Source organism: Osmerus mordax, chromosome 4 (assembly GCF_038355195.1).
Source record: "Osmerus mordax isolate fOsmMor3 chromosome 4, fOsmMor3.pri, whole genome shotgun sequence".
Classification (NCBI taxonomy): Eukaryota; Metazoa; Chordata; class Actinopteri; order Osmeriformes; family Osmeridae; genus Osmerus; species Osmerus mordax.
The window spans coordinates 3,429,593-3,453,278 of record NC_090053.1 but is presented as its reverse complement, the minus strand read 5'-3'; the positions used below and the strand labels follow the sequence as shown (position 1 = coordinate 3,453,278).

General features: G+C 48.2%; 1 pseudogene; it reads right to left on the bottom strand.

Annotated features, from left to right (window-relative positions):
- Positions 1–824: 824 nt before the first annotated feature.
- On the bottom strand, positions 825–20,706 carry LOC136942139 (LHFPL tetraspan subfamily member 3 protein-like; annotated as a pseudogene).
- Positions 20,707–23,686: the final 2,980 nt, after the last annotated feature.

Sequence of the window (23,686 nt, the reverse complement as noted above, 5' to 3'; positions counted from 1 at the left end):
TATAATATTAGGATGGATTACAGGGTTGGATTTTCACATGAGTTAAAAGGAGAGCAACCAGACACATTTTCTTTGTAGTCCACATATGAAATATAATAAAGTTCCACTAAATATTACATGAGAATGAGAAGATTCCTTATTTTATACAACTAAAACATAACACATATTCAGGCAGTGGCACACAAATCGAGCTATTGTTGTTGAACGTGATAGCATAATGGGTATGTTATAATTACAGTGTCAGTGTTTGAGGATATTGTGTGTAAGTGTGTACTATGTATGTGTTTGATTGTGCCTACCTACTTTGGTGTGCATACATATGAGTTTGTGTGTGTGTGTGTGTGTGTGTGTGGTGGGTGGTGGTGGTGTTGGGGATCTACAATGCTTGCAATGTTTTTCAAACTTGTTCATCATGATGTAGATAGACCATGGTGACTCAGTCAAAGTCTCTGGTACTGGCTTGGTCTATGCTCTGAAGGGTTAGGGTTATCAGTAAGGGGTTTGTGAAGAGCTGTGGGCTCCGTCTAAAGGCCGGTAGACAAGCCCAGACAGAGCACAGAGGGCTGTGCGAAGACCAGGTTCCATCTAGAGGGTTGGTGTGGAGTAGATATCACTGGGATGCTGGCTGGATGGCCGGCTGGTGGATGGCTGGTTGGATGGCTGGTTGGATGGGACGGGCTGGCTGGCTGGCTTGCTGACTGGATGGCTGGCTCCATAGCATTAATTTTTTCTATCTCTCTCTCTCTATCTCTCTCTCTCTCTTTCTCTCTCTCTCCTTCTTTTCCCCCTTCTGTCTCTCTTGGTCCTCTCCCTCTCATACACAGCCATGGTCAGACTTGTTCCTCAGGGGAAATGATGGGATCTGGTTGTGATGAGCACACACTGGGAAACACACACAGCTGAGAGAGGACAGACAGAGAGGTTAGGGAATATGTACAGCATGTGCATTATTATTTCTGTGTTCCCTCTCACGGTTTATTGCTTCGTTACTTCCCTGAAAAAATACATAGCTTTCATAACTATTCATCACTCACCAGTGGAATGTTCTACGCATTTCCTGCCTCTGTGGAAGAAAAGATAGAGAAACACAGCTGTTAAAAACACAACAATTTTAAGGATGCGTTTGGGAACATCAAAGAGATAAACTACTTTTTCTGACCATGCAGACTGTTTTGTCTTGAGCATGTAATTAAGGTAGTGGCCAGTAGATGGCCTCATAGGAGACCCGTTCCATGGACTCCAGTCTATACATAATTTATCAACCTATAAAAAGCTTTGTCCACAGATTAGCACAGAGGCTAATTAAACCAACCACTTTATTTCAGAGACATAGAGATGAGTACCTATTGTTTCAAATAAGCTTTCCAAACCGGCTGATAATTGTTTTGTCCATTTGGTTCTATTTTAACAGCTGGAGACCAGCAGCAGCAGCAAGAGAAAACGAAGATGGGTTTACATTACATTTAGTCATTTAGTCATTTAGTCATTTGGGTTTGTTGAAGAAGAGTTCCTATTCCCTGCCTGTGTCTCACAAGCAAGCCAAGAACTCACACACCTAGACACCCACAGAAGGACTGCAGTGATGTGTGTGTGTGTGTGTGTGTGTGTGAAGCACTTCGTTGTAAAAAGGTAACAATTAGTAATTCATCACTCGATCCAAAAGCCTCTGGGCGCAATGAACTTCTCCGCACATTTCTGCCCTCCAATCTTTTCCTTCAATCTTTTCCTTTAATATTTCCTCTCTCTGGCTTTCTCCCTGGACACTCTCACTCTGGTTAAGGAAAGGAAGAGGGGAGGATGTCCATCCATGCTTGTCTGGTTTCATTAAACCCTACAGGGTGTGGACACTCTGAGCACATTCTCTGTAACTGCGTGAGAGGGGCTCGGTGTGGACGGGGTCACCAAGATGGTGGAAAGGGTCTGTGGTTTAGGATGCTGTATCTCTGAGGTGGGTTAGGCCTAAAGCACCAGACCGGGGGTTTAGGATGCTGTATCTCTGAGGTGGGTTAGGCCTAAAGCACCAGACCGGGGGTTTAGGATGCTGTATCTCTGAGGTGGGTTAGGCCTAAAGCACCAGACCGGGGGTTTAGGATGCTGTATCTCTGAGGTGGGTTAGGCCTAAAGCACCAGACCGGGGGTTTAGGATGCTGTATCTCTGAGGTGGGTTAGGCCTGAAGCACCAGACCGGGGGTTTAGGATGCTGTATCTCTGAGGTGGGTTAGGCCTGAAGCACCAGACCGGGGGTTTAGGATGCTGTATCTCTGAGGTGGGTTAGGCCTGAAGCACCAGACCGGGGGTTTAGGATGCTGTATCTCTGAGGTGGGTTAGGCCTGAAGCACCAGACCGGGGGTTTAGGATGCTGTATCTCTGAGGTGGGTTAGGCCTGAAGCACCAGACCGGGGGTTTAGGATGCTGTATCTCTGAGGTGGGTTAGGCCTGAAGCACCAGACCGGGGGTTTAGGATGCTGTATCTCTGAGGTGGGTTAGGCCTGAAGCACCAGACCGGGGGTTTAGGATGCTGTATCTCTGAGGTGGGTTAGGCCTGAAGCACCAGACCGGGGGTTTAGGATGCTGTATCTCTGAGGTGGGTTAGGCCTGAAGCACCAGACCGGGGGTTTAGGATGCTGTATCTCTGAGGTGGGTTAGGCCTGAAGCACCAGACCTGGGGACAGAATGTAAACCGCGTGGGGACTGGCAGTGCTGTTGTCTAGTATGAAGTATTGGCATCCTGTCAATTTACCATTTGAGTGTGTGTGTGTGTGTAGGTGTATGTGAGTGTGTGTACAGTGTGTGTGTGAGTGTGTGTGCGCCCCTCACCCTTGCTCTCGGCCAGCAGCTCCTCAGACATCAGGCCGTCCTGCCGGTTGCCCAGGACGAAGGCCAGGAAGGAGAGGATGAGGGCGTCCAGGATGCCCATGATGGCCAGGATGTAGGCCCAGCGCACCGAGCAGGCGCCCAGGCTGTACTTGTCCGTCCTCTCGCCGCACATCCGCCGCACCTCGTCCGAGTCCCAGCCGTCGGGGTAGATCATGCATCCCAGCACCAGACACACGCCTACGGCACAGATGGAATGTGGGGGGGTGGGGGTGGCAGGGCGGGGAGGAGGGATATATGTAATGTATATATACACGGGAGAATTTTTGGAGGATGGGATGGAGGGAAGAAGGGTAAAGTAAAAAAATTAAACGGGCAATCGGGGTAATGAGGTGTTGGATGGAGAGGGGGCGGAGGGAGAGGGGGTGGAGGGAGAGGGGGCGAGGGAGAGGGGGCGAGGGAGAGGGGGCGAGGGAGAGGGGGCGAGGGAGAGGAAGAGAGGAGAGTTAGCTGAAGTGCTGCTGCTATCCATTTCCTCGTGCAGGCCCCCCCCCCCCACGAGGTGATGCCCTCATCTATCAATTCCCTTGTATGCTGTCTGCTCTCTGCAGAGTAAAGCACAGCAGCCCACGACGCTCACTACTATCAACAACAAGTGCTGTAAAAAGACCCTACAAATGCTAAGAGTTATAGTTGACACCTCCAGACTGCAGAGAGGGAGGTCTCACCACCACCCCCACCCCCACCCCCCAGGCCATGCAGCAGTCCCCTGTACTCTCCGTGGGATGGGGACTGACTGTGATCCTTCAGTGAGCAATCTGACACATGCACACCGTGCTGTGCTGTTTGTTTGTTTGCTCGCAACAACAGTTCAAAAGCCCGTGCAGGATGTCGCACGAGAGACCATGCACAGATGTGCCTCTTTGAATTTGCCTTTAAACATGCCCCCCACACACACACACACACACACACACCCTCCTCCCCTCTTTAATATTTAGAAGCAGCTTCTCATTCGCGCTTTCCACCTAAGGGGTAAAACAACCCTCCCTCGCCTTCAATCTGGATGGAGTTGTTCTCCGAGGTGGCGCTGTGGCAGGGGAAGCAAGAGGGCTGGGAAAGGAGCTGACTACACAATTACCCAGAGTGCAATACACATGAATAATACAACATGTATTACACCCCCCCCCCACCCCCAACAACCAGGCAACCCCCCCCCCCTCCCCCCCACACCTCCCCTCCATTATTTTCCTACGGTCTTCCTCCATCCCCAAACTTTGCTCACAACTCCTTACCTTTCAATCCCACCTCTGTGTGACTTTGGGTGTTTGTCCGTGAACGTGAAAATTGTGACTTATTCTTGCACTCTTCTCCTCTCAGGATCTTGCTCAACGGGATTCATTTGTTTGCATTTCTTGTGTTCCTCCCTCCTTCCCTCCCCTTCCCCCCCCCCCCCCCCCCCCCCATCTCTCTTCTGCCTGTTACGGCGACTCGATCTCTCCTGCCGCCGTTTTAGAATCGGTGACGTCCGTAGCGGTGCCATCTTAAGAATTAGAAGTGTGAATATAAAGGCAGGGTAGCTGAGAAAATGCACACTCAAACATGTGCGCACACACAAAGCCGCGTGCGCACACACTCGCACACACTGCGGCTGGCGGTTACAGTAATGCTGCAGTCTTTAATATTCCTACAAGATCGGAGCGAAGGAGAGAGAGCGCTACAATAGATCCACAGTGCGCTGCGTACAAACGTAGCGTGGCTAACAGAATAGAGAGCACCCCCCCTCCCCCTCTTTGGCCTCCTCTCCTACCCATCCCCTCTGGTTCTGCCTGTCAGAACACATTCACACCAGTCCAGAGAGCAGAGCAGGGCAGGGCCGAGAAGAACAGAGAAGGAGAGAGGAGAGGAGGAGAGGAGAGAGCAGAACAGAGAAGGAGAGAGGAGAGGAGGAGAGGAGAGAGCAGAACAGAGAAGGAGATGGGAGAGGAGGAGAGGAGAGAGCAGAGCAGAGAAGGAGAGAGGAGAGGAGGAGAGAGCAGAACAGAGAAAGAGAGACAAGAGTAGGAGAGGACTCAGAGTCAGAGTCCTGACTCACAAAATTCAGCAGAAATGGCTTGAATACAGTTTTAAGCATAGCGGGTTGGCACAGTACTAGCAAGTGGTGCTATTTCCCCCCTCTCGCTCATACATGTATTCATGGTAAAGGTAAGAAAAGCTTGCAGATACTCTGGGGATCCATTCTGTGGTTCCTGCTTGACTTGACATTGACATCAATTTTACATTGTGGTGGAGTAGGCTAGCACAGCTGATAAAGGACAGGCAGACAGGGAGGGGGTGGAGAGGGGGAGAGAGGGGGGAGGGGAGAGAGAGAGCAAGGGGGAGAGAGGGAGAGAGGGAGAGAGGGGGGAGGGGAGAGAGAGAGAGGGAGCAAGGGGGAGAGAGGGAGAGAGGGGGGAGGGGAGAGAGAGAGGGAGCAAGGGGGAGAGAGGGAGAGGCGGAGAGAGGGGGGAGGGGAGAGAGAGAGAGGGAGCAAGGGGGAGAGAGGGGGGAGAGAGGGGGGAGGGGAGAGAGAGAGAGAGGGGAGAGAAAACCAAAGCCCACACAACACTGTTATAAAACGCTGGCAGAAGCAATGGAGCGCATCTGATCGCGGTAACACATCGGAGAGAGAAAGAGAGCGAGAGAAACTCAAGTGTGGAGTGGATCCATCACGGTCGGCCACACACTTTGCATGTTGGATGAGGACACGTTCTACAGGGGGTGTATGTCGCGTCACGCTGGCTGGAACCACCAGAGGGCGACATGTGGAGCTCCCCCCCCCCACCCCCCAAGACAACATGGCACAACAGAAGACGCACAAGTCCCTCTCACATCCAAGCAGGCAGCCTGGGGCCGCAGACAGTACCATAGAACCTGCCAAAGAAATCAGTCCTGTTTTACCACAACAGCCTGCGAGGTAGAAATCAGTCCTGTTTTACCACAGCAGCCTGCCAGGTAGCAGAAGGCCTGGTTCGACATTTCAACAGTCTGAAAGGACAACACAACAAATGTCACCGGCTCCTAAATATGACTAATATCCCCATATACGTTTGTGGGATTTTAACATGCAACGAGCAGAGCCAACGGCAGGTATTAAGGTAATTCTGAATGAAAAAGTCACGGAAGTATGTTCGTGGACTGGAACCTAAGTCCTCTTAAGCGACAAACGAGCAAACTAAGTGTTTGATGTCACAGTCTAGTAGTGTATCGCACAACTGATGATGAGAAGTAGCGATTGAATAAGTCTGGATGCTGCTACCAGAGCGTCCTTCATACTCTCAGCCACAGCACCCGAGAGAAGGCACCTGTCAATCACAGCTCTGTCGTGGTATTAACTGATGGCATTTACTACCCTTTTAGCTCTGCCCTTCTCTCTCCCTCCCCCTTGAGAGCGGGAATAATAGAGAGCGAGAGGAAGAGGGAAGGAGAACGTTTTTGACGGAAAGAGTTGGTATGAGACGAGAGAGTGAAGGAGAGAGAGAGAGAGAGGGAGGGAGAGAGACAGTAAGGGAGACCGAGGCAGAGCTCGTGTGGGGTGCCTGGTTCAATGCACGGCCCGCAGAGCGTTCCCGGGACGACGTCCGCGTCACAAACGGCGAGCGCCATCTGCCGGCCCCCCTGGGCAGAGCTATTCTCAGCCACGCTCTGGAAGCATGGGGGTCCTGGACCCGGCAGGACAACAGGATATTATGGGATGGGAGACGGTGGCGAAAGGACTGACTGACATTGGTGTGTGTGTGTGTGTGTGAGTGTGTGTGTGGGGGGGTGGGGGGTCCGAAGGCAAGGCAACAGATGGCCTGACCGACACATGATACAGAGACTCTTATCATAAGCTGCAGGCATGTGGTCTCTTTTCGTTTTTGTATGATAACAGGAGACCCATTCCATTAGGATACCTGGGTGGCAACCTGGTGAGGGACAAGGAGAGCAGAGGACATGGCTCGTCACCGGCCTTCCCCACAAGAAGAGAAAGAAAGACATGTGACACTTTAGCCAGTACAGAGAGGACAGAATCTACAGTTGTATTTACATTCACATGTACTCATTTAGCAGACGCTCTTATCCAGAGCAACTTACAGTAAGTACAGGGACATTCCCCCCAAGGCAAGTAGGGTGAAGTGCCTTGCCCAAGGACACAACATCATTGCACGGCCGGGAATCGAACCGGCAACCTTCAGATTACTAGCCCAACTCCCTAACCACTCAGCCACCTGACTCCCTATTGTATTGAATGCAGCTATGTAAACCCTTGCTAAATCCACCCCCATGCTTCGCTCTGTCTGTCTGGCTTTCAGTAGAGATGACAGAAAAGATGGGTTGCATATCATTGGGAGTCTGGGAAATATTTTTAGCATCGGTTGTATGTCTCGGAGGACAAATTGTGTGTGCGTGCAAATTGTGAGTGCAAATATGTGTATAAGAGTGTGTGTGTGTGTATGTGTGTGTATGAGTGTGTGTGTGTGTGCTCACGCTTCTCTCTCTTCAGCGTCGAGTATATCTGCTCCCCTCATCTCTCACACGACTGCAGGACATTCCAGAAGCCATGAAATAAGATTAACATTTTTCGGCTTGGGGTCTTTTGTTTCGCTCGTTTTCTGTAGGGCGCTGTTTATATAGCTGTGACAAACTGAATGATACAGTACATACTGTCTACACACAGTCACCCTCTTCTCTATCCCACACTGCATATGGATCACCCTCACACTCACACACCCTCTCACACACACACCCTCTCACACACACACCCTCACACACACACACACCCTCACACACCCACACCCACACACACCCTCACACACACACACCCTCACACACACACACCCTCACACACCCACACCCACACACACCCTCACACACACACACCCTCACACACCCACACACACACACACCCTCACACACACACACCCTCACACACACACACCCTCACACACACGTAAGCTTGCCCTTCCTTGCCGCTGTGCAGAGGTAGACGTTGCGAATGTCTCATCTGATGGTGACACACCGCAGTCGCATAAATAAATGAGCATGTTTACTAAGCAGGCTCTCTCACCGCAACATGCATATTCACTTGTCTATCAGGCCCACGGCTGACACCAATATGGCTTCTAAAATCACATTCTCTCTTGGGGGAAAATAATATGAGCACAGAATTTCTGAGATGAATGTCGGGTCCTCAGGGGATTCACATGAATATGAATAGGTAGCGCCGACAGGAATGCAAAGCAAAGTCCTCCCCAAACTGCAACAGTGACCTGAATGAGGTCAAACCTCACTGATGATGACCACGGCCGGCTCCCCACTGAACGTGGATCCTGAGGCCCCTGATCTTCAGGCTGACCGCTAGTAGACCCTCAGTGTCCCCGGCTGTCTGGTGGCTCTGGGGCTTCAGGCTGACGGGAGGGAGGGATGGAGGAAGAGAGGGGTGGAGGGATGGAGAGAGGGATGAGGAAGAGAGGGGTGGAGGGATGGAGAAAAGGGTGGAGGATGGAGGAAGAGAAGGGTGGAGGGATGGAGAGAGAGATGGAGGGATGGAGGAAGAGAAGGGTGGAGGGATGGAGAGAAGGGTGGAGGGATGGAGGAAGAGAAGGGTGGAGGGATGGAGAGAGAGATGGAGGGATGGAGGAAGAGAAGGGTGGAGGGATGGAGAGAAGGGTGGAGGGATGGAGAGAGGGATGGGGGTATGGAGGAAGAGAAGGGTGGAGGGATGGAGAGAGGGATGAAGGAATGGAGGAAGAGAGGGGTGGAGGGATGGAGAGAAGGGTGAAGGGATGGAGAGAGGGATGGAGGGATGGAGGGAGAGAAGGGTGGAGGGATGGAGAGAGGGATGGAGGAAGAGAGGGGTGGAGGGATGGAGGGAGGGATGGAGGGATGGAGAGAGGGATGGAGGGATGGAGGAAGAGAAGGGTGGAGGGATGGAGAGAGGGATGGAGGGATGGAGGAAGAGAAGGGTGGAGGGATGAAGAGAGGGATGGAGGAATGGAGGAAGAGAAGGGGGGAGGGATGGAGAGAGGGATGGAGGGATGGAGGAACAGGAGGGTGGAGGGATGGAGAGAGGGATGAAAGGATAGAGGGATGGAGTTGGAGTGAAGGGGTGTTGAGTGAGCGATCAATGTGGTGACTGTGGACGGCATGATTCATGTCTCGACACAGAAGGGAACCAGAGACACTCAGCCGCCGGCTCCCTCCACTCTGCCCAGACTGTGGAGGAGAGGGAGCGAGCGAGGGAGAGAGAGGGGAGAGGGGAGAGGGGAGAGAGAGGGGAGAGGGGAGAGGGAGGGAGAGAGGGGGGAGAGGGAGGGAGAGAGGAGAGGGGAGAGGGGAGAGAGCGAGGGAGAGAGAGGGGAGAGGGTAGAGGGAGGGAGCGAGGGAGAGAGAGGGGAGAGGGGAGAGGGAGGGAGCGAGGGAGAGAGAGGGAGAGGGGAGAGGGAGGGAGCGAGGGAGAGAGAGGGGAGAGGGGAGAGGGAGGGAGCGAGGGAGAGAGAGGGGAGAGGGGAGAGGGAGAGAGCGAGGGAGCGAGGGAGGGAGAGAGAGAGCGAGGGAGAGAGGGAGGGAGAGAGGAGAGGGGAGAGGGAGAGAGAGGGAGAGGGAGAGGGGAGAGAGCGAGAGAGGGGAGAGGGGAGAGGGAGGGAGAGAGCGAGGGAGAGAGAGAGAGGGAGAGTCTCTGTGGATTGAAGGGGAGCTGGCGTTGTCTCTAGTGGCCTGCTTTCCTCTACATGCTGTTAGGCACAACAGCAGCTGGAGATGAAAGTTGTAGTCTAACAAAATGCTCGTTAGACAACCAGGCCCATATATCCTGTGTACTCTGCCAGTGGGTGTGGACCTGAGTCGCTTTTCTCCTTCTCTATGATCCGTCCCAGCATAGCACAGGTCATCTCCCCAGGGGACGGAGATGAAGTTGGGGATGATCTCTCCACTGACTGGCCAGAGACGATATTGATCTGGAACCTTGAAGACTGAGTCTATGCCTAGACCTCTTGAAAAACGAGAGGCGAAATGATACCTTACTACATTTTAAGACTAAAAATACTACAAATGTAAAATTATTTCTTTCCAACCTATGAACAAAATCTTTTCACATGGCAAACCTATTTTCCACCTAATTTCCAACCCGTAGTTGCTACTGAGACCGAATGCCTTCCCTAGCAGTACCGAGAGTAGATGGTGGAACGTTCGTTCAGCCTGCTGCTGTACTGCAATTCCGCAGTCCGCGATGCCAGCGATGAGCAGCGGGAAAGAGGCGACCACGGCAGACGTGGTCCTCAGCACAATGAAGATAAATCTGTGGCTTCTGGGATGAGCCCTGCACTCAGGACTGCCTTACACAATGACGGAGCCTTAATTGAGGCAAGATAAATGGGGCATTTATAGAGCATTCTGTATGTAAAGCCAGTTAATGTGCTGTGAAAATGTGTCACTCCATAAGACCGAGTAGCTTTTGGGGTCCTGCTTTTTGCACCGTGTCGACTAATATGAGTAGAAAAGATGAACGCCGTGGAGCGCGGAAACGCTTCCATTTGTTTTCTCTTCCACAGAGTTGGAAATGGTGTAACTTCACTCTTTTTAATGACATTTTCTTGACTCGTGTTTTCGAAACTGGCGAAATTAACTAGCCTGTAGGTTAAGACAGGTCTCTGATTGGACAGAAAGTGTCCAAAACATAGGTTACAACGTGTTGTTATCTTCGACTCGAAAAAAACGATTCAGCCATCGCCCTTTTTTGGATTTGTATAGGCTTACACGCTGTAGGGTACATGAGAAAACTTTCCCAAATACAATTCTGTTTCTGCCCCAGTTATTGGCAAAACTTCAAATGCTTCAGGGGAGAGTTGAGCTTAGAGGCCCCCTCTGAAGCCCTCCCTGTCAGCACCATCAGCTATTTTTCGCACATCAAGCACATCATGCCAGCAGCACCTATCATATCAGTCCAAGGACTAGATACAGCAGGAAACAGCTTACTCCAACAGCAACACTCAGACACACTTTTTGTAGTTGCAGACACAAACTTCTCACAAATCTGCAAATCTGCAAAATAATCTTTTCTTCCGGGTGGTGGTGAGCCCCCATAGGCTGTTGAAAACCAGCTCGGAGTTAGATTAATTGTGACATGAGGGAAAAGGATCTGGTGGAAGGAATTCAATTGAGGCCCTGCGCACTTTCAATAACGTCAAACGGAACGTCTAAACCAAATAGAATTCTCCGTCATTAGCTACTTGTGTTGTCACAACCCATCTATCATCGCAGTTTACTATAACCTCCAGAACTGGGAACAAGGTCAAATTATGAAGTGTACAATGCAGCACTTAAAATCAACTCCTGTAAACCCAAGACGAATGTTTTGCGGTTTTGTTTTTTTACCAGAGGAGACTGTCAGTAACATCAACAACAATGTTTCACCCAGTCACCCAGGCTCATTTCAACGCTACTGTTCAGAGACAGAAGATGGTGTCCATCCAAGCAGCACCAGGTGGGCTAGCTACAGTCCTCCTCTCCCTGGAGATGATGCGTAGCGATGTGGGCTAGCTACAGTCCTCTTCTCCCTGGAGCTGATGCCTAGCGATGTGGGCTAGCTACAGTCCTCTTCTCCCTGGAGCTGATGCCTAGCGATGTGGGCTAGCTACAGTCCTCTTCTCCCTGGAGCTGATGCCTAGCAACATGGGCTAGCTACAGTCCTCCTCTCCCTGGAGATGATGCCCAGCGACGTGGGTTAGCTTTGCCTCTGTAACCTTGTTTTTTTGCTCTTCCGGTTCTCCTTCAGACTTTTAATATATTCCGGGCGAGCGTGTCGCTTGCTCTGACTGCTAATGAGTAGCCGAGTCCGTGCCCCGAGAGAGCCTCTCATTATCCCCTATATCGATCCCCTCTCCTCTGGGATGAGAAGAGAGGAGGGGGGGAGGACCACAGGTGACTGGGGGGGGGGGGGGGGTGGAGGGGTTGAAGCAGGGGACCCTTTGTTCAGGAGCAAATATCGAAAAGTCTGTTTGCCTCCGTGGGGTTAACCTTGATCTTAATCTGCCCTCAGTGAATGCTGACAGAGGTAGAGCTTCCAGTCAGTGCAGTGCTCGGGATTGGAGGGACGGGGGGTGGGGGGGGGATGTGGTGCAGGCATGGAGTGCTGCATTAACAGCGAGCAGAGTGCGGCTGAGGTCTGAGGGCTTATGTAACCGATCCACATGACGTCCAGTACCTCAACATAAGAGGAGGGGGGAAGGTAGTAGTGGGGAACAGCCGTGACGGCTGGGGCTCAAAGAACGCCTTTGATTCATCTGGAAAAACAACGTTGGCCGGGTGGTGATCCACATCTAATGGTCATAAATCAAACAGGGAGGGTCTGAACCTCGGCCAATTAAACAGGGAGGGTCTGAACATCGGCCAATCAAACAGGGAGGGTCTGATCATCGGCCAATCGCAGCCCTCGCAGGACCCAGCTTTAAGGTAGCCACTCCAGTTTAACGAGGTCGTTGACTAACGATGGGTTTACAACACCGTCACGATGCCAGGGACTGCTAAACAAGCTGAGACACACAGTATCTCACATAGCGGTGTCCTACTTTAACAGTGTTCCTGTTAGCAAACACAGGGATTCTATCCCCTTCACAGTGTTACTGTCTAGTTTTTTCCCGATGACGGGAGAGATGGGAGAAGTATGCCGTCACTGTGATATGGTTTTTAATAGGTCACAGTGTCCTTGTCGTCTCATCACCTCGCTCTTCACTGGAATAAATCAGAGGGCTGCCTGGCTGTCTTTCAGTTCAGAGAGATTAAGTCTGATGGCAAATCTGTAGTCTGCACCAAACAGGCCCATTTTAACCCACAGGATATTTGTTTTGTGTGAGACTTTGCAGGCCCTGGAGTCGTCAAAGAGGGTCGTGTCACACACCACACGAATGAATCCTCATCGATTTAGTTTGACTTCCAGAACCATGTACTCTCCTAACCATCTCTATGAATCTGAAACGTTTCATGCAATGGCCACATGGCATCATCTGCGTTCAGTCGACAAGTCCATCTCCCGCATGCAATCTGTGCGGGACTTATCCTCACAGCTTGATGCCAAGTTGGGACTTTAAAGTGTGACCACACGGCTGACAACGCTTCATAACAAATTGGAAGAGAGAGATTCAGGTGTCTGCCTCTGTACCTTCATCCTCTTCCTATATCTCCTCCTCTTCCTCGCTCTGCTGGGCTGTACGCTGCATGCCTGACAGCCCACCTGTGCCCCCGGCCCTAATTAGATAGAGTTCGATTGACTGTGTTTCTTAATTTAAAAAAAGCAAGTCAAGTAAGGCATTAATGCAGGGGTGGGTTCAAAACAAAATCAACTGAGCAGAGAGAAACCGAGAGGGGGTGGGTGGTGGTGGGGGGGGGGAGCTGGAGAGAGGGGGGGATGGGTAGAGAGAGAGTGAGACACATGGGAGAGAGTGAGACACATGGGAGAGAGAGAGTGAGACACATGGGGGAGAGAGAGTGAGACACATGGGAGAGAGATAGGGAGACACATGGGAGAAGGGTGGGGAGAAGAGACGTGGGTATTGCAGAGATATTTTTCGTCTCACCTTATTGAGCGAAGTAACTTGCTGCAGAGGTTGCCATTGCTGAGAGAGACAGTGAGAGAGAGGTAGAGAAAGAGAGAGAGCGATGGAGGGAGAGACACAGTGAGAGAGAGAGATGCGGGGGAGAGTGAGAGAGTGAGAAAGAGAGACCGAGGGAGAGATCGAGCAGACGTGCGTGCAGAGATTAGCGTGCAGAAGGCAATGTTGTGCATCCGGCTCATTTGATTAAAAAGGGGTCGTAGGTCAGCACAAGCAGTTTCCATGGCATTCGGAGAACACCCACAAGAATGCAGATGAACTTGGCAATCATCACAAAACAACGACTCCTTGCCTTTCCTCCTTGAAGAGCTCAACCAGCCTGCTCCAGCATCTGCTCCCCTGGACCCAGGCCCAGTAGATACTCATCCCTTCCAGCATGGCGAGCCCCATAGATATATATAAAGGGTAGATGTATCGTCCGCGTTGCCGGACAACGGAGTCAAATGTCCGCACATGGCGGCCATCTTGCTACAGTCAACTCGCTCACCCATAACATTGTGTTGATGCTACATGTACTTTTTAAATGACCATAACTTGCTCAATTTTCAACCGATTTTGAAACGGTTTGGTTTGTTATCAACATCAGAGATGTTGGTATGCCACTGCATACTTCGATTCAAAAATTTTTTTTATAACATAATTATTCATAAGTATGCATACCGACATCTCTGACGTATAACAAACCTAACCGTTTCAAAATGCTTTTAGTACATCACTAATTTCACTGGATAACAATTAATACATTTATGTATTATAATGCAAAATATTGAATGGATGGAAAAATAAAGTCCCTTTCTTCATGAACTAACAGAATCAAAAGAAACGATAACGAAAGGCCACACGCTGGCCTTTCTCGCAGCGCCCCTTGCTAGAGTGCTGTGGTGTCCTTCAGACAGGACATGTTTCTCATGGCGCCTGACTACAGGTGTCACGAGCCACAAACACCACACATGCGCTATATGGGGCATGTTTCAACTGAACCCAGAAAAAAATGCACTCAATTGATAGACCTACAACCAATCAGAGCAACATAGTATGTTGTTTGTTGAAACAAATTCAACCCAAGCGCTCTTTGGTGATGTGGTTGATTACGTTACCGTTGATCATCTGTCCATCATCGTATAAAGCCCGCCCTGACAATTTGATTGGTCCGAACAGCTCTTGTTCAGACATAGTTTTTCCCCAACCGAGCGACCCCAGACCCAACTTCCTGACCAAATTGTTTTGTGGGCGGGCTAAGTTTGGCTGGCACCCAGGCTAGCTGTCCATTAGAGCATTCAAGCTTCCACAAAGATGTGGGCCAGTTTCAGCAGGTGTAGACTTTTTGCAATGTATAAACCGAGTAAAAGTGTGTTCTCCATCTTCTAATTTAACTGGGCTTTCATGTAGCTTTCAGTCCCAGCCTCAGTGGAAGACAGAAAGACATAAAGAGAGAGAGAGAGAGAGAGAGAGAGAGAGAGAGTAATGACAGAACAGGAAGTGTTTTGGCTTGTCTTGTCTGGTATTCTCTTTTGTCAATTCAACAACTGAAGCTGTACTTTTCCTATCAGACCTTTCATCTTCCCTCTCCAGCTTTCTGTTTGTGGTGGCAGCTCCTCTCTCTCACTTCCTCCACCTTCGTTGCTCATTCTGTTTGTTACCAGAGGTTTCTGGGTCTGTGCTGGAGATGTAGTGCTAGTATCAGCCTGAAGGGGTTGATCTGAGCCTTACTTGGAAAAACAGGATGAAAGCCGTTTCCTCCATACCTCCCGTCTGCTCACATGTCCACTTAGCTACGCAACTACAATCATACTTTACGCACTCCGAAGCGCTGATATGAACCAAAGCTAGAAGCCGCTGTATGCATTCAGAGCGTGTGTGTGTATGTATGTATGTTGATGTGAGTGTTGGTGAGTCAGGCATCCGTGCAGGTGTGTAATTACCAGGATCTAATGTGGTGCAGAATCAAAGGAGTGCCAGAGACCATTTGATCAATAATCGATGGGTGAAACTACGAAGTCCTCACGATGTTCCATTCACAGACTGGGCTTTCAGATGCTATGTCAACTCCAATCGAACAAGCAACGGAACAAGCGGCAAAGTGTTAAGATGTGTGCATTGATCTGTTTTTAAAGTGATCGCTGAAACATTAGAGCAACAGAGCTAACAAACAAACTGAATGGACGCCTCTGGAGTACTCTTTTGTCATCAGGGAGGGTCTGGCTGATACAATGTGCTGCTCAGAATCACTCCACAAACAACATGCTTTGTGCTCCCGGTCACATGATACGGCTTGTTTGTTCCGAGCTTCCTTCCGAATGCTCTCTGAGGAAACAGCGTGAAAACACAGCGGAGGCAGAATAATGTGCACAACATGACAAAGAATTTGTAAGGGAGAACAGGAAACGGTGGAGTAATTATCATTGACCTCACGGTCTGGTTGCCTCTGAGGGCACTGCCAACTTTGTTTTGCATTTCTCAGTTAATTGGTGCATGGGGTGTAGAGGCAGCTGTAACGAGAGAGAGAGTAAGAGAGAGAGAGAGAAGCAGAGAGAGGAAAGAGAGAAAGGAAAAGAGGAAGAGAGGGAGCGAGAGAAGGATTGTGAGAAAAAAAAGTGAGAGAAAGCACATACTTTGCCAACTTACAAGTCTGTGAAAAAAAGGGGGGAGGGAGGAGAGAGAAAAAGTGAAGAAAAGGCAGGCTGGGGATTGCTGGGTTAAAAGGATCAAGAAATTCAGTGCTGGAGAGCAGAGGGAGAGCAGAAATGGCATGAAGGTAATGGAGAAGAATTGTAGAATATCCCTTCGTATAGCATATCTAGGCTACAGTGCTCAGCTCAGTGTACGAAAACTGGATTTTTCTCCATCCAGAACGTCAGACCTGAGCAGATGCCTGCACAGTAATCGCCCTCGAGAGAAGGAGCAGATATACCTCCCCGTTCCAGAGGATCTACCGTAGTGATGTGTCGTTCGTGAACGATTTGTTCATTTTGAACGAATCATTAGTATGACTCGGGAGTAACGAGTAGTCTCAGAGAGCGATTTGTTCATTTTCTCGTCGGCCGAAAAAAAAAGTTAAAATAAACCCTATAATTATCACTTGTGAAGCAAATATCATTCACGTCTTACTAAACCTAGTCACGCAAAAGTAAATGAGGTCAACAAAGACTTTCTGTTTCCTCGTCTGACCCTATGCAGGTCACGTGAAAAATTATCCAAAGACCCGTACCCCGAAGACCCAGTCAAAATGAACGAATCATTCGGTTTCCCTCTAGCTACCAGTACTGAGCCTATGCAGGTCACGGTGAAAAATGATCCAAAGACTCATACCCGGCAGGGTGAACGAATCATTGATCCGAAGACTCGGTTGGCAGAAGAACGAAACATTGATCCGAGACTCGGTTGGCAGAAGAACGAAACATTGATTCGAGACTTCGGTTGGCAGAAGAACGAAACATTGATCCGAGACTTGGTTGGCAGAAGAACGAAACATTGATCCGAAGACATGGTTGGTGGTGGTGAACGATTCGTTAATCTGCCGGGTACGAGTCTTTGGAAAAAAATTTCACGTGACCTGCATAGGCTCAGTACTAATAATTAACAACTAATAACAACTAACAATTACAGGTTTTGTTATTTATAACTTTTTTTGTACTTTACTGACAATCCCCCACCCATCCCCCCCCCCCGTGTGAAATTAATGGATGACTCGAAAAAAGATTTGTTCATTTTTACTGAACGAGATTCAAAGAACCGAGTCAGTAAAACGATCCGAACTTCCCATCACTACTCTATAGTACTTGAGCACTTCTGCATTCAAAACTGGTTTGGCAGCGTGTGCTGCCGGCCTCACCAGGAAGACATTTTTGAGAGCTTCCCTGCCGATGCTCCTCAAAACGTCTCATGAAACATTCAACCCTTTTCCTGGGTTTAAACTGAGAGGAGACAGTTGTGACTGTATTGGGACTGGAGGGAGAGAGAGAGGGAGAGAGAGAGAGAAAGGGGAGGGAGAGAAAGAGCGAGAGAGACAGACAGAGAGAGAGACAGAGAGAGAGAGAGAGACAGAGAGAGAGAGAAAGAGAGAGAGAGAGAGAGAGAGTGAGAGAGAGAGAGAGAGAGAGAGAGAGAGAGAGAGAGAGAGAGAGAGAGAGAGAGAGAGAGAGAGAGAGAGAGAGAGAGAGAGAGAGAGAGAGAGAGAGAGAGAGAGAGAGAGAGAGAGAGAGAGAGAGAGAGAGAGAGAGAGAGAGAGAAAGAGAGAGAGAAAGAGAGAGAGAGAGAGGCGCTGGTGAGAGGATTTCTCAAAGTTGTCTAAGTGACTCACCTACCTCACCCTGCTGCAGGATAACATGTCTGGGGATTTGTGAAAGCTACAGTACTGTTCGTGCATGCAGTAGGCTCCATCAATTAAATGGATAGTGGGCCAACATGCATGACCTTGGTACTGAGCTGCCATTGAGGGTTGTAGTCTTCCTTTGTAGACTCTGGGAGCTGATTTCAAGTATGCACTGATTTACAATCAATCAAATACCTAAGTCCCAGTCGGCAGACAGTCTGGTTATGTCAAAGACTTTGATTTTATTTTCCATACAAACATAGCTGAGGCAAAGAGAAAAACCTGTCTGCTCTGCCAAAACAAATACTGTTATTGTAATCTGGGGCTGTCAGACTATGACAGACTTTGGTACAAGAGAGAGAGAGAAAGAGAGGCAGGCGATAAAAGAGAGTGGAAGAGAGAGACTGTGAAGAAAGGGACTAAGATGGAGGTAAACAAAGGATGGAAAATTAAAGAAAGTAGCAGAGAGGAAAACAAAAAGGGAATAGTGCTGCCAGATTGTTAGCATCCTCTGTGGGAAGCAACGCTGTGAGTCCTGAGCATGCATCACTTACAGGGAGCGAAGCATTACTCTGTCCTTGGATCAATATTAGACGGGTCAGTGTAACGATCAGGTGTAACTCATTGTGATCACCACAAACACACACAAAATATCCTGGTAGCTCGACAACAAAAGTCAATGTGGAAGACGAGGGGTGTTACCTAATGGTAAGATTTACGAGTCGCATCTTGATGCAAGAGAGCCACCTGTCCAACACTGGGCAAATACACGTCAGCTGCAACAAGCAGAGTAGTTAGCCTAACCTAGCCTGGAGCTAACGTTAGTGGCATTCGACTGTGAGGTGGAGTGAGTTCTGCTCATTAGCCGCTAATTGCTAACGGGCTCCTGCGGTCAGGGATTCCTGTTACGCTCATTCATCTCCTAACTGCAGAGCATTGAGCCCAGCAGTGCCCTCGTTAGGGTGGCTCGCTGCGTTAATTCAGTCTAAGACGACCAGGAGAGCTTGGATTGCTTCCAAATAATTCCCCTGATTTGTGCTTGTTGTGATCGGGAGAAAAAGCAAGTGGAGGGAAGACAGTGGTTGACAGGGTAGTGAACTGGGACAAACAGCTGAGTCTGAGCGTCTGGGCGTTTAGATGCCGTTCACAGTACAGAAGGTTCTGCTTGATCTGTCAGCAGCTGTGAACAGAGAGTTTCTGGGCCCATCAAGTTTTATAGACACTGTGTAAATGTATAAGCACAGAATGGGCTTGTCAGTGAGCTGTTTAAGCGTCTTCATTACACAAGCTTGGCAAGCACATCAAGAAAGTGAGCTGGTGGAGAAATATGGTGTTCTCTGTGTGCACAGAGCTGTGAGAATTCATTTGTTACAATTTAGGAACCATTTGAGAAAGGTTTCCTGGTATACCATCTGTTATTGTACAAAATATTATTCAGCTTATAGACATAAATAGCCTATCTACAAATGAATTAACACAAAGCAACAGTGTAGCGCAAAGTCGCTGTCCTTTCAGCACCACGTACACTCCGACGTAAACTTGACCATGGACAGCGACATCAGCCGCTACTGTCTTTTCAGCACCTCCTGCTGTCACTGAGGGTAAACTCTGAACTGGACAGGTCCTGATTGAAATTTGCCAAATCAGTGTCGCTAAATGTAACAATAAACCAGTGAAGTCGTCATACCAGTGTGAAAGGCTTCTTAAGGCTGGGAGAGGGCAGGACAGCAGGGCAGGAACTATAGGCTAGATCTCTGCCAAACACAACCGTTTTGTTTTTTTTACTTACACATTGCGTTTCAATAAGGTATGCAGCTATGAGAACAGTTAGCCTAAAACACAGAGGAATGTATTATTGAATTTACAAAATAATAAGCCCACTAAAACAGCTGCTGGTACTCACTTGAGGAGGCCTGCATCCAGCCGCAAATCTTGTAAACGGTGGAACGTGCTCAGGACAAAGAAGAGGACGAAACAGCCGATACAGGTGATGACCAGTGACATCGACATACCAACGAAGAAGGACGCGGCCTTGAAGGCGGTGGAGGGGATAGCGGCGAACTCAGTGAAGGTGCCTTGGCAGGTTAGGTCTCTGGCGATTGTCTCTCCGATACAGTAGTGAAAGAGGCCAAAGAAGCCGGCCTGTGGCGTGTCCACGCCATCCCCGATCCAGTAGGGCTGGCTGAAGATGATCACGTTGATGATCGCGAAAGATGGTGAAGATGGCCCACAAAAGTCCGATGGAAACGAGAGTTCTTGACGTAATTAGTCTGGTATAATTTAGCAGCTTCCGATGAAGGGAGCATAGATGAAGGACCGCCTGGTATCATGTCTGTGCTGTTCTGTATTATTATTATTATGTAGAAATGACAATCAATAGAAGACTAATCATTGGTTGTACCAGTGGTCGACTGTAGCCAAGAATTACGTCTCATCTAAAGAGCGTGTACTGCAGAACACGAACATGCAACTAGAACACGCTAACATCTGTCAGGCGAATTCAAATCATGACGTTGCATGCATAGATATCACAGAGCTTGCTGCCTATACCCAGTTCTGATTCAGAAGTCGGATAACTTGTTTCGTGTGCAACGTTACAGTAAGACTGTGAGAATTTCCCCTCCCACCCCTAGTGTCTATCTGTCTAACTGAATGACAGCATAATGCTACCGACACGTGTCCTCGACGCTTGTGTCATGATGGAAATATCAACTGAAATGCAAATTAATGATGGCCCACATAAGAGAATCCAATCAATCTGATATCTGACAATTGCAAGTCGCCTCCTCCCCTCTTGATTTTAAGACGGCAGTGTTACATAGCCTATGCCACCTTTAGAATAATCTAATAACCTACAATAACAATTGCGATTAAATCATAGAGTCTTATGAATTTAAAAAAAAACAACACGGATTTCAGGCCTACGCTGCTAACGGATCCCAAACCCCAGAGATAATTTACATCTACCGGGATACCACAGCCTCGAGGATTTAAACGGAGATCGCCTCCCAGGCAATTGCCTTCTGCAGCCTCCGCCAATGCGATGCCGAAAATGGAGACCAGGGAGAAATGATTTAAGAAACGCATCAGTCGAGGCGGATGTTGTTCGTGGTGTCGGTGCTGACGATACTCCCGCAACCTATACAGGCTTGCGCTGTCCCAAGAGTTGTTTACTATGAGCTACTTTCTATGCGATACATCAAAGGGACCCGTAATTTATGACCGCTAAGCATTTTCGCGTCATTTTCGTGGTATTCCAGCACTAGAATAAAAATCCTCCTAAATCCCTACACAATCGCTCCTGCGCACAGGAAGTGTATTCAGAAACAAAACATTTTTTAGTTGCTCAGTCTGGTAATATTGTCCTTAACGTCCTAGGAAACACATGAGGTGCGCACGCGCATCCTCTGCATCCCTCTGATAAAATGGTACCTGCCATGGATAATCGAACGCTCACGTGCAGCAACTGGAAAAATGTGTCCCACTTCACTACAGTGCCCTCCAGCAAATATTCCACTATGATGGAAAACTGCCAAAACACTTTAAATCTTAAATGATGTAGGCGTAGTCATCATCGATCAATTGTAAGTAAAACTGCCATGTAGCTTGTTGAAATAAATCAATGCAAGTCAACATTGAGGTCATCTGGTTTGCAAAGGGGAACTGACTTGAAACGGTATATTCTTCTAAACCAAACCCACACAGCGCAGACTTAAACAGGTAGGAAGGCTACAGCCCGATATAATTATTCTCTGAATCATCAAAGATCTTTCCCACCACGTCCTTATATAGTTCTAGTGTGCCTTATACAGTACTGAGCAGCATCCTTCAGAAGCCGTGGTTACATCACAGCGATGATTCATCATTAGGACTTAGGGAGATTACCCAAACCTATATGCATGAAGACAGATATCTTTTGAGGGGGATTTTGCAGTTGAAAAAATGCTGTACTTTTATAGCGCACAGATGGAACACTCTTGAAAACAGTTTGTAGAGGGCAAAGAAATAAATCAGTTCAAAACCACATTATATGTGTTTGTTTACACCACAACAATCATCGTTTTACTGTACAATATGTCCTCAGTTTTCAGGACCTCATTTCAGGTCGTGGTCTGCAGGTGATTCACATCATTTTGTTATTGCATGTTTATTGTTGGCCTAATTTATATCACAACTGTTGAGGAATCCTTTATAATCCCCGATAAAACACGTTCAGACTAGTTATTGAAGTGGTTGAGGCAGGGATCACTGTAGGAGGCAGTACTCAGAATAAAAGGATCAACTGCAGATCAAACACAATCTCTCACATCCTTAATCCATATTTTTGTGCAGATGCCAGACATACCCATTTTAATCATAATATAATCTATTTCAAATGAATGTATACATTCATTCCCAGTGTTGTTTAGCCAATTGGGCAAATTAAGTATGAGCATGTTATCCTTCTTCAAGGATGTTAGATTATTACTTTTAGATTGTCTGCTCTTATAATTAATAATCCTAATTATATACACAGGCCATTTTGATATTGGTTCTTGCAACAAGTTTGGCCACATGGGGGCGCCTAAAGCTTAGTTTTGATTACAATTGTTTACATTTACAGAAACATTTGAGTTTTTCAGTCACCTCTCTAACATGATTGTGGGCTTCCTGTCTGTTGTTTTGTGCGTGAATAGTCTATAGTTTGATACAGTATGGGACAATACCCTTTTCGGGAACAAGTAAATCGAATATAAAGTGACACCACAGTATCCATTGCTTTGTAGAGAAGATACACATGCTGATATGGACTGTTCTATAAATACATTTATTTAGACTTTTTCACATTACTTTTCTGAAGGGTAGTTGATTAATTTAAAGTCTTCTTGGGTACGATGCTACAAGCCTGACACCACAGCATTTAGGGAACTTCTCCCATTCTGCTCTTCAGATCCTCTCCAGTTCTGTCCGGCTGGATGCAGATTGTCGTTGCACAGCAATTTTTTACATCTCTCCAAAGATGTTTCAGTGGGTTGTGGTCTGGGCTCTCAGGCCACAGATTTGTTCTGAGTTCCCTTTAGTGGTCTGTCTCGACTGGACGCTCACGACAGTCATCCGGGTAGAAAGTGAACACGGTTTTCAGCGTGAGGTCCTGTGCGATTTGGAGTAGGTGCATATCAAGGATCTCTTTGTACTTTTCTATGTTCATCCTCAATCTAGCCTCAGTCCTGACTGACCTGCCAGTCTTGATCATATTCTGTCAGCTCCAATAGTCTTGGTCTCATCTGACCAAATAATCTTGATTCTTCTGGTCTGAGACTCCTTTAGGTGTGTTGTGGCAAACTTCAACCATTCTGACGTCTGGCGTTCTTCTTCTAACGCGTTCATCGTTTGTTGATTGATGAAGAAAAGAATACGTGTAAAAAGATAAAACTCTCAGGTCACCTTGGAGGGACGCTATGTGCCCAGCAGGCAAAGCCAAGACCTACTGAGCTCCTGTCTTCTATCAGAATGTGGATAAGACTAATTATACACACCTGAAGCAAGTTTAGGTAATTAGCTGAGACCCACATAATGTCAGAGGATTCTGGTTGGGGGGAGAGAGAGAGATTACTGGAAGAAGTGTGACGGGGAGGATGTTAGTGGAGGAAGGTTGTGGAAATGTTTTTTGTCCATAGACCCCAATTTTGGTTCCCTTATGAGGAGGTTTTATTTTATGAACTGTGTACTTTTTGTTCTCTTTTGCCAAGGGTCCTGGGAGAAAGGCTGTTCTGTCATCTTCTTCGAGAAATAAACAAACCCAACTGCAAGATTCTGCCTGGACAGTAGACTTGTTCCCGTGACCTGTTACACAAGATAAAATATCGAATACTTAAGGAATGCACTGTATATTAGGCCTACATGCTTGGTTACTTATATTTTAGTCATCTACTGGATTCAAAGCTGCAGTTCTATA